The sequence below is a fragment of the Lichenostomus cassidix genome, chromosome 5 (assembly GCF_008360975.1).
Source record: "Lichenostomus cassidix isolate B80296 chromosome 5, HeHo_3.0, whole genome shotgun sequence".
Lineage (NCBI taxonomy): Eukaryota > Metazoa > Chordata > Aves > Passeriformes > Meliphagidae > Lichenostomus > Lichenostomus cassidix.
Window position 1 is genome coordinate 49,430,708 of NC_139486.1, and position 13,196 is coordinate 49,443,903.

Below are 13,196 nucleotides of genomic sequence, written 5' to 3' on the forward strand. Positions count from 1 at the left end.
ACTAATACTGTTCTGCATTTAAAAATTTGAATACTGTATGCATATGAAAAAATCTAACCAAAAACGGAACATTATAATCATAAGTGGATTTTTCAATGCCCGGAGGGAGCCTAAAGTAGGGTGGGAACTTTCACCAGATTGAAGATGAAGAAAAGCAGTCTGAAGCCATTATTGCACTTAAAATGAGTGTATTAATCTCTTGCTCTGCCCAGTCTCAGGTTGTTTTCTGTCTTTGTCAAAGAATTTACTCTTCACTTAGGCTAATTTACTCTTCACTTATGCTTCACTTATGCAACTGAGAAGTGTCCCTTGGTTTGTGAAGTGTTTTATATTAGTCATAAGAGTTAGAAATGGTTTGTCAGTCATTTGTGAAAATTGTTTATCTTGGTTTTTGGTTGCAGTAAAATGAGAAAATAGGAAATTAATTAAGATTAACTCTGAATTATGCTGTGTGTCTTTGGAACTGAAGCTCTGCCTCTTTCCAAGTGAGCTGGCTTGCTGCACTGCCATGGAAAATGCTCTGTTGTGCTGCTCCCCAGGCTCTACAGTGTACTCCCAGCTCTCACCTTTGGTGGGATTGGGAACCTTCTGTGTGCACAATGCCTGCAGCCAGTAGAAGGGCATGCAGCAAGGCGGAACTATGATGCAGAGGATAAAAGGTCAACAGACTTTTTCTTTTAACAAGTAGCTCCTTCAATACAGCAAAGAAAAAACTACATGCCAAGCACAAGTAAGTTTTTCTTGGTTCTGTCTTTCTGGTCGGGTGAGATGGCACTTGGGGAATGTTCTGAGTTGCCGAGTGAAGTAAATCTGTTCTATACTGATTATTCTGGAGGAGTCAAAATCTAGTGCGGGATAATCACCCTCTCCTAAGGTAGTCACATGGAGATTAATTTTAAGGAAACTTTAAAAATCTGTTATTAGTAGTAGTTTTTTAAACCCTGGCTATAAGCGCACTTATAGTTTTTAGTGGATCACGTGGTCTAAAGCAACTGTTTTGGCAGAAGGGAGAAGGCAAAACTGTTTGCAGGGATGCAATTGAATTAATTAATTAATGTGATTGTGGGGATGGGAGAAATGAAAATTCATGTGTTCAGCTTTTAAAGCCATGTATTGTGGAATTGTCTTCAATGTGCAAGTCGTAAAGTCAAGTCCAAGAGTCTGATTAGCTCAGTGTTCTCTGTCTGTCATATGACTTCTGATTTGTGTGTTGGGCTCCAAGTCTCTCCCAGACTCAGCTATCTGTGCACTGCAGGTGTTTATAGAGTGCTGTAAAAGGGGGTTAGTGCCTAACTGGAGCAGTTAGGTTCTTGTAAACTCTGTGCTGTTGCTGCTAAAATACTACCCCTTCTAGAGAGGCCTGGGTTATTTTTCCTCACCCCCAAACCCATTTAATGCCAGGTTTGCAAACGTGTGTGGCTCCCTGTGTAGCTCAATGCCTGAGCCTCGGTGTGATTCCCAGACTAATAACTCTTCTTTAATAACTCTTCCTGTCTCAGTCCTCAGTCTGCAAGTGGTGACAGCCCATCTCTGCTGGAAACTGGCTGTTTACTATTGTCACCTGGCATAGCAGAATCAAGGGTGGGGGTGTTTTTATATTATTGGGTTTTTGCTCTATGAATGAAAGTTTTTCAATGTTGTCAGGGAAGCGAAGCTCAGCATAATTCCTTTTAAAGCTCATTTTAACTCTTAATTTCCTAGTGGTGGTTTGTAATACTAAGCAGGGGGCAGTATAGGCAGCAAGTTTTTTACTCTCACGTATATTTTGATTACTATTTACAACAAATGAGAACTTTGTTTTTCTAATGAAGCAAATGACATTTATTAACTACACCATGGCCAGTTCAAAAAAAATCAGCAAATCTGAACAAAATAAAAATAATTAATCTACAGAGATGATTGTCTTCTGTGAATCATCTAATGCCATCTACCTCAGAATGGTGTTTCAGGAGCTATTAATGAGGATTTTTCACTTTGTGACATGGCACAGTGAGGGCAGATAAGTCCAATTAGTCCTTTTCCCAGTAGACAAGGTATTTTAATTAGTTTTTAAGAAATAGAAAGGGGGTGTCTGGTAAAGAATCATGGGAAAGAGCCCTTGAATTTCTCCCTCTCCTGTACATGCCATACTGTACATACAGATATATAGTGATCTTTCAGAAAACATATATCTATAAGAACCTGATTAAATTTTATTCTAAATTATGAGAAAGGTCTCTATTTACAAATAGAAAAAAAATCTATATTAAAAGAAAAACACAAACTTCATCTTTAAAAACAATTTCCTTTTTAGCAAAAGAATGTATAATTTGGAGAATTTTTTTGTTTTTTAAATTGATACTTTTTTCTGATGCACTTAATTTTTTCTGAAAATTAGTGAATATTGGATAGGAATATTTATTGGATGAAGCAGTGTTTAGTGTTTAAATGTAAAAAAAAGCTTTATTAATGATTTTTTATTTACTGTATTTGGTTTTCTCTGAAGAAAAGATAGTCTCTGAGAAGTTTGTGTTCTGAATGTAATGCCACAGTGCAAGGGGTTGGACTGAAATTTGGTTTTCAAGAGGCCATATCCTCCATCTATTAGCTGCTTGCACTTACTGTCACCTAATCCTCTACTTCCCCCCAGTTTGAGACAGTGGTTTAGGAAACCATCCAGGTAACAAGACCAGTGATTAAATGATATGGTTTAAAGAGATCTTTGAAGTGATGGCTTCGACAAGGTCATTTTTAAGGAAAATATATTTAGTCCAGTGTCTTGCAACCACCCTCCTTTAACAGTGGTGTCAGCTGAACAGAAGGGATAAAAGAATCAGCTCGCCACGGTGGCAAGGGATCCTCAAGCTGGCTTTGCTGCCCAAGTCCAGGTATATGTAACTTTGGACATAAAAAGGTGTGCAAAACTCTGTAGGGGCTGTGACATTCCTGCTAGATTGCACATGCAGCTGTGTGTAAAAGTAAATCCAGAATCAGCTGGTAAGTCATGACCTTGCACTTACTGTTCCAATGTGGGCTTTTCAACTGTTTGCTTTCTGTGCTTTGGTGGAACTGTCCCGCTAGGAAGGAGCCTGAATAGTTTCATTTTCCAAAGCATGTGTTCCATGCAACCTGTGTGTTCCTGCTACCTCTCTTCCCCGTCTCCATTTTGTGTCTGAGCTTTCACCCTCTCCCCAACACTCATCATTTTGGGCTTGTTTAGTTTTCAGTTGTTTTGGAGTTTTGGTGTTTTTTTAGACTAGCTGTTGATCAGCAATCGATGAGATAACTATTTTCCCTAATGTTTCCATGGTTTGCAAATGTTCATATTTTTTGCCAGACTTAACTAAGCTTTACTGGTCCTCAGCACAAGATGATATTGTAGGCACTTGTTTTATTCTTTTCTTCTGTACCTGTTTATATATTAGTTTGAATGTTAACCCCCCACGGCTAGTTGAGGGGCTGTCAATATTCTGTCAGACTCTGAATTAATGCTTTGAGTTGCACTTGTGTTTTTATCTCCTGCAATGAGGATCTGAGCCTAAAAAAAAAAAGTATAGCAAAAAGAGGGAAAATATGATAGGAGGAAGAAAAGGAAAGAGCCAGAATGGAAAAAAAATCAAAAATCGAGAGAGGTGTGATGAAACCAAGGCATAGAGACTTCTCACTATGGATTTTTAAGTATCACTTCAGGAAGAGATTTTGAAAGTTGACTGCCTTACTTTTAGGAACAAAGCATTAATTCTTTTTTTCTTCATTAGAAAGGTTCCCAGCACAGCACTGAAGCTATTGTTAAGTATTCATTTCCCTTATAGTCAATACATAAAGTACCACCTTGCTTGAGGTCTGGATACAGCTAAATTCTGAAACCCTTGTTGAAGCAAGAGGTTCTCCTGACATTTAGAAGTTTGCTTACTTAGAAAGAAAAAAGAGAAAACAAACCAAAATTGCTCAATTTTGTCCCTGTATGTAGTTGTTTCTTCATATAAAAGGGTTACATGGATTTACCCCGGAATGATGCCAACAACAATATATGGAGTAAATGTCGCCCTAAGAGCACATAGATCCAGTTTTTAGTATTGCTCCAAAGAAAGTCCTTGATTCTTCCCTAACTTCAGTTTTAGGTGGGCAGTGTCCTGTTACATCCTTGCTCTCTTCCAGCTTAGGTGGTTATTGCCCATCAATTATTCAAGTGTTTCAGATGCTGCATATTGTGCTTTGATGTAGTCCAGTCTCTGGTTGGCTGAAAGAGCTGTCTTTTTTCCTTTTTTTCTTTTTTGTCTTTCTTGTTTTTCTTTCATCTTTTCTTCTTTATTTTCCTTTTTCCTTTTCCTTTCCTTGTCCTCTTCCTATTCTATAGTACTTTCACACTAAAAACCAAAATCAGTATTTAGGAAACAAAATTAGAAAAATAGTCATAAAATCAATAGATTTAATGTCAGTTTCTACTGATACAGTACCAATGTTCTGTGGTGACAGACTAGTGTTTTTTTCTCTACATGTTTCCTAGTTTGCTCACAAAATACAAAGCCATGAAATGTCTAGACTTTTCTTTGCAAACACATTTTTTGCAGGCAATTTATGCTGCTGTCTGAAGCTCCGCTGCTTGAGCAGGCAGCCTGGTTTTGAGTGGGAAAGTGAAGCATGTAGACAACACTTACCACACTGTGAATGCTAATGAATGATACAGGGAAATTAAGGTTAAAATGAGAAATGCGTGGAGACCTCACAGCAACCTTCCAGTATCTGAAGGGATTCTACAGGGAATCCAGAGAGGGAATTCTTTGTCGGAAAATGTAGTGATAGGAGAAGGAGTGATGGGTACAAAGTAAAAGGGGAAATTTAGGTTAGGTATTAGGAAAAAATTCTTTACTGTACCAGTGGTGAGGCACTGCAACAGCTTGCCCAGGGATGTTGTGGATGCCCCATCCCTGGAAGTGTTCAAGGCCAGGCTGGATAAAGCCTCAGTTAACAGGTCTATCAGGAGGTGTCTCTGCCCATGGCAGCAGGGGTTGGGACTAGGTGATATTTAAGGTCACTTCCAACCCCTCAACATTCTGTAGTTCCCTGGCTCCCTGATTCTGTGACTTAGGCCAGGAAGGATTTTGCAGGAACTTGTGGTAAAATCCTGGTTCTGCTGAGGCAAGTGAAAGCTTTGTTTATCACTCTGCCCCTGCAGTGGGCAGGCTGGCATAGGGCAGTGGGACACAGAGGACAGCTGCTCTCAAGTGACCAGAGTAATATCTCATGCGATTACCATGACTCTCGGCGATAAAACCAAGGCAGCCATTACTCAGGGACTAGCTGGTCATCAGCTTGGTGCTGAGTGATTTCCTTTTCATCACTTGGGGTGGGTTTTTTGTTCCTTCTTCACTTGTTAGAGTCAGTTGACCCACCAAGTTTTTTCTCTGTTTCACTCCTCCAATTTCCTTTCCTCTTCTGGTTGGGGGAAGTGAGCCCGTGAGAGATGTGGGTCTAATTGCTGGCTGGAGCCAACCTCCTACGTGCATGAAGCCTCGAATTTTGCTCCAACTTCAATCTTGCAGAGAAGGGAACTAAAATTAGACCATTTAGAATAAATTTCCTTGAAAGTATTGAAAGCTAGGACCAAAAGATTTTTTCTATACTTGTAGTTTGTATCAAAATCTGGTTTATTTCAAGGTAATGAGGGAACAATCAATTCTTAAGAAAAATTTGCATTCTTTGTAGAACTTCACTGAAGCTTTATGATTTTGGTCTCTTCAACATATATCAAATGTCTAGAAGAGTGAATGCTGGCAGCTCTAACCAGAAAAAAAAAAATCATGATGCAGTCACTATGTCATTCTATCATCATATTTTGGCTTCAAGACATTTTCCATGGTTTGTTCATTTTCAGATCTTGAAATTCCTCCCACACCTCAGAAACATTTTTAGGTGATGCTGCATGCTCAGGATTCATTTCCAGCTTAAGAGAAATGTGCAAGCAAATGCTGAAGTTTTGGCAACAGATATGGAGAGACTTACCATGATAGAAACTTCAGTCTGAAATCAATTTCTTGGAAATGGGATAAATTCAATATGTTTAAATCACATACTTTTTCCAGTAAGAGGAAAAGAGACACTATAGTTGTTGCTATAAAGCCTAGTAGTATGATTCAGAACTAGAAAATGCAGCTCCAGCTCCATGTGATAATCTTATCACCAGCTCAATCAGCTCTATCAGAAGGAATGAGAAAGAACTCTAGGAGTCTCATTTTGTACTTGTTTTTGTGAGAAGACTAGGAAAGGGGGAAGAGGAAACTGGGTTCAAGAAAAAACAGCCTAAGTTTGAGATTTCTGCAATAGTTTTGTAGAACTAAGTGAGACTGGGAAAAGATACCAGCCCAAAATATTACTATTTACTTTAAAGTAGTTGTTTTAAATAGTTTTTACTGAATTCCCTAGCTTATGAACAATGAAATCAGCAGAGGAATATTTGAAGCATTATTTGGAGGACTGTATTCTTCTCTTGGTTCACTCACTGCTATGAGTTGTATACTGATTCACACAATCTCAGCATCTGACTCTCACTTCATTAAGATCACTTGTTCCCCTGGTACTCTACACAGAAACAGAAATAAAGGGAAAAAATAGTCTTCCTGAGTTCATAGGACATCATAAACCACAATATGCATAGGAGAGCACCTGGGATGGTGACTTCTATACCTGCTTTGCTGCCCAGACCTGTTAAATCTGTGCTGATAACTGGAGGCAGGGAGTATCCTGGGAAATAGCCACGGAAGAGAGAAGAGGGAGCAATCCTTTTGGGATTCTTCTCAACTAGCAAAACCTTTCTCACATGGCAATGAATTAAACCTTGTATCCCTAAAGTAAGTCTGGGAGAAAAGACCAGAGAGTTGTGAGCTATTTCCACACCTTCTCTTTTTGCAATGCAGCTGCCTGGAAGCAGAATGTTTAGTCTTTAATGCTAAGTCTGCAGCTGAAAGTTGGAAAGGACTGAGTGCTGGGGTGCAAGTCTAATGGTTTTGATGAATTTCACTCTCCCCTCTCTTACACATGAAGATAAGATTATAATGAAGATTCTGTGTATTTAGAGGTCACTGTAGGCATTTCCCAAGAGGAACAGGAAAAGGAAATATGGTTTTGTGGCATACTTAAGTTGCTAGTCATTTCACTTATTTGGAAGGTTCAACAGAAAGCACATGCACTTTATCTAAACACAGGACTTTAACAATAAGAAAGTTCAGTGTTTAGCTGCTGATTTAGGCTCAGTGCACACAAGAACAACTGCTCCTATATTATATTCTCTCATTTTAAAATTACTCTCTTAACAACAAGAGTCTGAAAGTTATAGAAACCTATTCCAAGACAGTACAAATTTGAAGCAATGAAGAATTAAAAAATGAAGCCAGGAATACTGTTCTCTAGTAAATAGTGAATCATTTACAATCAAATTACAATGAAATTTGGTAATATATTGGCCTAGTTTATATTGAGAGTCAATACAAGTATATAATTTTTTAATGAGAAATTCAGAAATTGAACAAAGTCCAAAACAATGAGGAAATGTTCAAGTACTACAGAGGCTATTCAGAAAACTTTACTAGCATAAAAACATTTTTTTTTAAAATTTTAGTTTGGCAGAAGGGAGAACTCTTCACTTTCCTCTTGCATGCTTATGACATTCAGGTTTGCTCTTAAATTTGCTTCATAGATTCTTCCAAAGGCACTACATCTCAGGATTTTTTTTTCTCTGGAAAAAAATATAAGATTATATGTACTATCACAAAAGAACAATTTTGGTACAATCCATTTGGGGGATATTGTTGCAGTGATGATCAAGTGGCTTGAACCCCTTGGGTTTGACCAACCCACCAGAAATCTGATATTTCTTCCTCCTCCACTATTCAATATTCCTGCTGCCTCTTCTCTTGATCCTAAAAACCATGTCTCATATACATTTCCTAGACCTCAGTATAACATTATTTTTCACAAATGTGAAAAGTGGTCTTGTTCACTTTGTAAAATTGTGCAAAAAATAACAATATTAGAATTGTTCTCCTAGGTGGGTAAACTGATGATTTTGAACACCTAGTGTGTAATGCAAGTACCCAAAATACAAACTAGTCACTATTTACTGCCTGGCCAGAGAGGCTAAAGGGTGCTTTACCTTTCTATCACAAATATGAAATGAGTTGCCTAAAGTTCTCATGCCAGAAAGGTGTCACTATTTCAACAGAACCAACTATCACAGAATAGCAGAATATTCTGATTTGGAATGGACTCACAAGGACCATCAAAGTCCAGCTCCTGGCCTGGTGCAGGACACCTCAAGAATCCCATTGTGTGCCTGAGTGTTGCCAAATACTTCTTGAACTCACACAGCCCTGGTGCTGTGACCACTGCCCTGAGGAGCTGTTCCAGTGCTCAACCACCCTCTGGGTGAAGAACCTTTTTCCTGATATCCAACCCAAACCTCCCCTGACTCAGTTTCAGGCCATTCCCTCAGTCCTGTCACTGTCACCAGAGAGATCAGTGTCTGCCTCTCCTCTTCCCCTAATGAGGAAGTTGTAGACTGTGATGAGGTCTGACCTCAGCCTTCTCCAGGCTCAACAGATCAAGTAAGCTCAGCTGCTCCTCACAAGGCTGCTCTTCGAGGCTCTTCCTCTAGGTCCATCCTCACTGCCCTCCTTTGGACACTCTCTAATAGTTTTATAACTTTTTATACTGTGGCACCCAAACTGCCCCCAGCACTGGAGGTGAGGCTGCCCCAGCTCAGAGCAGAGCAGGACAATCCCCTTGTTTGCCCAGCTGTCCATGCTGTGCCTGATGTCCCCAGGACAGGGATGTCCCTCCTGGCTACCAGGGCACTGCTGGATCATGATCAGCTTGCCATTGACCAGGACCCCCAGGTCACTTTTCCTGGCACAGCTTTCCAGTACCTCATTCCCCAGACTGTCTGTACATCCAGGGCTGCCCCATCCCAGGAACAGAATCCAGCACTTGCCCTTGCTAAACTTCATATGGTTGGTGATTGTCCACCTCTTTAATACATTGAGGCCTCTCTGCAGGGCTCCTCTGCCTTCAAGGGAATCAACAGCTCCTCCCAGTTTTGGATCATCTGCAAACTCAATATCCCTTCCAATCCTATATCCAAGTTTTTTTTATGAAGATGTTGAAGAGCATGGGTCCTACTATGGAGACCCACCAGTTACAGGTCACCAATCTGATGCCACCTCAGTCACTGTCACCCTTTGTACCCAACCTGTGAGCCAGTTGCTCACCCATTGCATGATGTGTTTATTCAGCTGAATCACGGACATTTTATCCAAAAGGATATTGTGTGAGTATCAAAAGCCTTACTGAAATCCAGAAAGATTATGTTAACATTGTGCAGGCCTTTTTCCTGTTGAAAACTTATGGTTTCATTTCCACAGAATCACATTTTTTAAGTCTCCGAAGAGTTCTGAACATATTTGATATGCACCAGAAAATTGAGTTCAGTGTTCAGGTTTGGCTACATTTTCTCAGAAATTCAGACAAAAGGACTAATACTATCACTGTTATGAAGGACCACTTAGAAAGCCTAAATTCAGTTTCCTCATTGCTCTGGGATAATACACGCATGACATTTATTTTTTATTTTTCCCTTTCCCTCAGAGTGTTTTTACTAGCAGGCAGCTGATTTACCCCAGTTGTGTAACTCTGCATCTTTGTGTAGAACCTGTGCTATTTGCTGAACTCAGTATGAGAATTATGGGTCAAAGATGAACATAACTAGAAGAAAGCTTAATCTTGGAGACCAAGTATCCTTTTTTTTTTATTTTTCTGCAGTATGGTTCCTCAGTGTTAGTGGCTATGTTTCTATGTGCTTGTATGTGCTTTCTATGTTTCTATGTACAGCCTAGCGAAAGGTGACAGAAGGGTTGTGTGGTGACAGAAGGGCTGGAAGGGACCTGCACTGAGACATCCCTAGAAGGACCCAGGGAGACTCCTTACCCTTTCCCTGGTGTTCAGCTTGTACCTGAGGGCAAACAGAGTGGTGTAGTTGAGTAAACCAAGCTGTGACTTCCTAGGTCAGAATCCATAGCCGGTAAAAGCAGATTAAGGTAATTCAAGAGTGCTGGAAGTGGGGAGGTTTGTCACCACCATGGAGTAATGGTGAAGAAGGGAGGGAAAAGTTGTGTTTTCTAGTAAAAGAAAAATAATGTTGAATTAAAAGTGCAGTGGAAATGTAATGAGAAAATTATGTTCACAGATTCTAGATTTTTTAAAACAAATGCACAAAATTCAGTGCTGGAGGGCATATCATTAATTAATACTCTAAAATTACCTTCACAGTTTGTATATTACATTAGTCTTTCTTTTGATGTTTGGACATCATTAGATTCAAGATCATAAAATTATTACCTCAACTTTCATAGTTACAATAGGCTCTCTGGAAGTCCTGTGCTCGCAAACTAAAGATATTAAAAGTTAAAATATATTGGTTTTTATTACAAGCTAATCCTAAATTTTCTGCGACTGGTAATTTCACAACAATGTTATTTTCTGGTTGGTTTTAATTTTATCATTGTAATCTTAGGGAGAAAACTACATACATTTTGTCAGAAACCCTGATCTAACTTATAGGTTGGCTTTTTTGCTTTCACTCAGGAGGGTTTTTGCTTTTGATCTTAGCTGGACTATGAATTGCTTGAGTCTTTGCATACAAAACTATCTCCTTGTCACTGTCTCATAGAAATTGAACAGCATGCATAATTTTTGAGGGGCCTCACTCTAATCTCACATAAAATCATGGTAAGTAATTTGTGATTCAATGAGTTTCTCCACTGTCATGCATAGAAAAAGAAAGCCCATGGAGTACCTAGATAGTCACCTGTCAAGCTGAATAGCTTTGTTTCACACTTGACCCCTTCCTTTTCTTCTGTTTAATTCCTTTGTTTCTCTTCAAAATTTTAAATAATTTGTTTTTAAAAGAGAAGTAACTCTCTTTCTTACTGTGTACAATAAGTAGTAAAATCCTTTTCTGGCCTAGTACAGTGACAAGAAGAATAGGAAATCATTGGTTAATGACATTAAAAAAAAATATACTATCAGTCAATGAATTATTTCATTTGGTTTATGAAATCCAGGTAAAAGCAATCCCTAGTCCTACCTTATTGTGTTGGAGAACAGCTTTCTTTTTCCTTTCTGAGACACTTGTACATGCATAGAAGCAGCTATGTGGAAAACATATTCTTTAAAATGGCTGAATGTGAGCTCTGCAGAAGAAGAAAATAAAATCAAGAAACACAAAATCACTTTTGCTGCTGCTAAGGTCTTTATGAAATATTGTGCACAGAGATTATTAAACTGATGTGAATAGCAGGTAGAGCCTTGGGGTCATTCTAACTGACCAAGGACAGCTTTCATATTAGAGGTTTTAAAATATGAACTTCATTAATGTTTGCCTACAGACACCATGGATGCTAATGGGCAAGCTAGGGGAGGATAAATATTCTTGTCTTTGGTTACAATCTAATGGGTTCATTTCTTTCAAGGCGCCAACATGGCAACACACAGTCATAGTGTGGTGACTGGAACAGAATCCTCACGTGACTGTTAGTACTGGAATAAGAATTATGATCTAATAATTTTAAATCCTAGTTTTTTTTAAAGGTTTGAATTAGATTTAGTCATTAGATTAGTGTTGTGCATTGTAATCCACTGCCTCTGTTCAGTTTGGGGTTGATACTCAACCATCTTGAGGTCTTTAAGATAAATTGAAGTTGCAGGAGAGTTCAGCATCAAACTGTCATTTTGCTGCAGAATCAGGGTGTTCCCTTAAGAATTGATAGGAACACAGTAAGAAACTTGTGCATATTATGCTGTCAGTGCTGCTCAAAACACTCTGGAGAGGGTAGCATGGCTCTGTGCTGCTATTGGGCTGGTGTTTCACTGGTTTGTTTCTTTTACCGTGGTGAGAAACACTTTTTATTCTCTTATTTGGAGCATATGTAAGAAACCATGTGTCTTCTAGATGTGGATAGAAGCTGAGGATTTCAGGCAGATCACAGTCCTAAGAATATGGAAAGGGAGACTCTCTTTCCAGACTGTCAGGCAGAGAGCTGAGCCAAAGAGGTTTCAATCTCAGCATCTGCTTCGTTTTGGGAAAAAAAAAAAAGGGTGCAGAAGATTATGTGGACAAATCTTCAGACTTTCTTTTGCCTTGTCTTTTAGTTTACATGACAATGAAAGGCTCTGTGAAGTTGTTTTGATTTTGGTAGACTGTGAGCCATATAAATTATTTGTTTTCTGTTCTGCTTAGCACAAGAGGTTCTAATGCTCCTGTGTGTGAGGAGGAGAGGTCATGTTTGCTCCTTGAAGTCATTGGTGAAGAATAACAGACTGGAGAAGCTAAAAAGAGTAGAAGAAGAATGGAGGGTACCAGAACTATATAATTTATATAATTGTCTATATATTTTAGATGAAAAGCAGCTAGTATGCAGTTGAACTTTTCTTCCCCATGGAAAAACATAGGTCTATGATAAGTGAAGACCTGAAACTATTCAAAGAAGTTCATGTAGTCAAAATATCTCTAAACTCCATCTTTGGCTTCTATTAGCCATTGGGGACAATGAGGGTTTCTTGTCACTCTCCTGTGATTCAGTCAGTCCAACTGACTTGCCCAGTCAGCCTCTCCACAGGAGTGGTTGCTGTGGACATGTCTGCCTCCCAGCCACACAGAGAGGAAAGGAGAGATTCCCCATCATGACATTAGGGCTGAAACCAAATGACAATGAAAGGATCAGCTTCAGCAATTCAGCTGGGGATGCACTTGAAGTCATTTAGGTAGAACTCTCTGGTATGTTAAAGCATAACATCCAAAACTTTGGTTCCTGGTCCTGTCATGAAATCTCAGCTAAACTGGTGCCGACAGCTTTCCTGACATATGAAATGGTTAACATATTCAGTTGAATTTACTTGGGAAATTGTGGAAGGTTGTCAAATCCTGGCTTCTCTTCACAAGTTAAATTCTAAATAAATACATGCTGAATAAGTTAAGATGCATCACTAAAGTTGTGGTATTTTAATACTAGCTTTTTTTAGTCAAAACTTATGAAGTCTTAAGAAACAAAACTCATAACTGAATAACACTATGGCTAAAATGTCATTGTATTTACTAATGTTTTCATTTTTTAAAACTCTGATAGGATCTTTTTGCTTTTTAGAAACACTCTGGAGAAAAGGGAAAG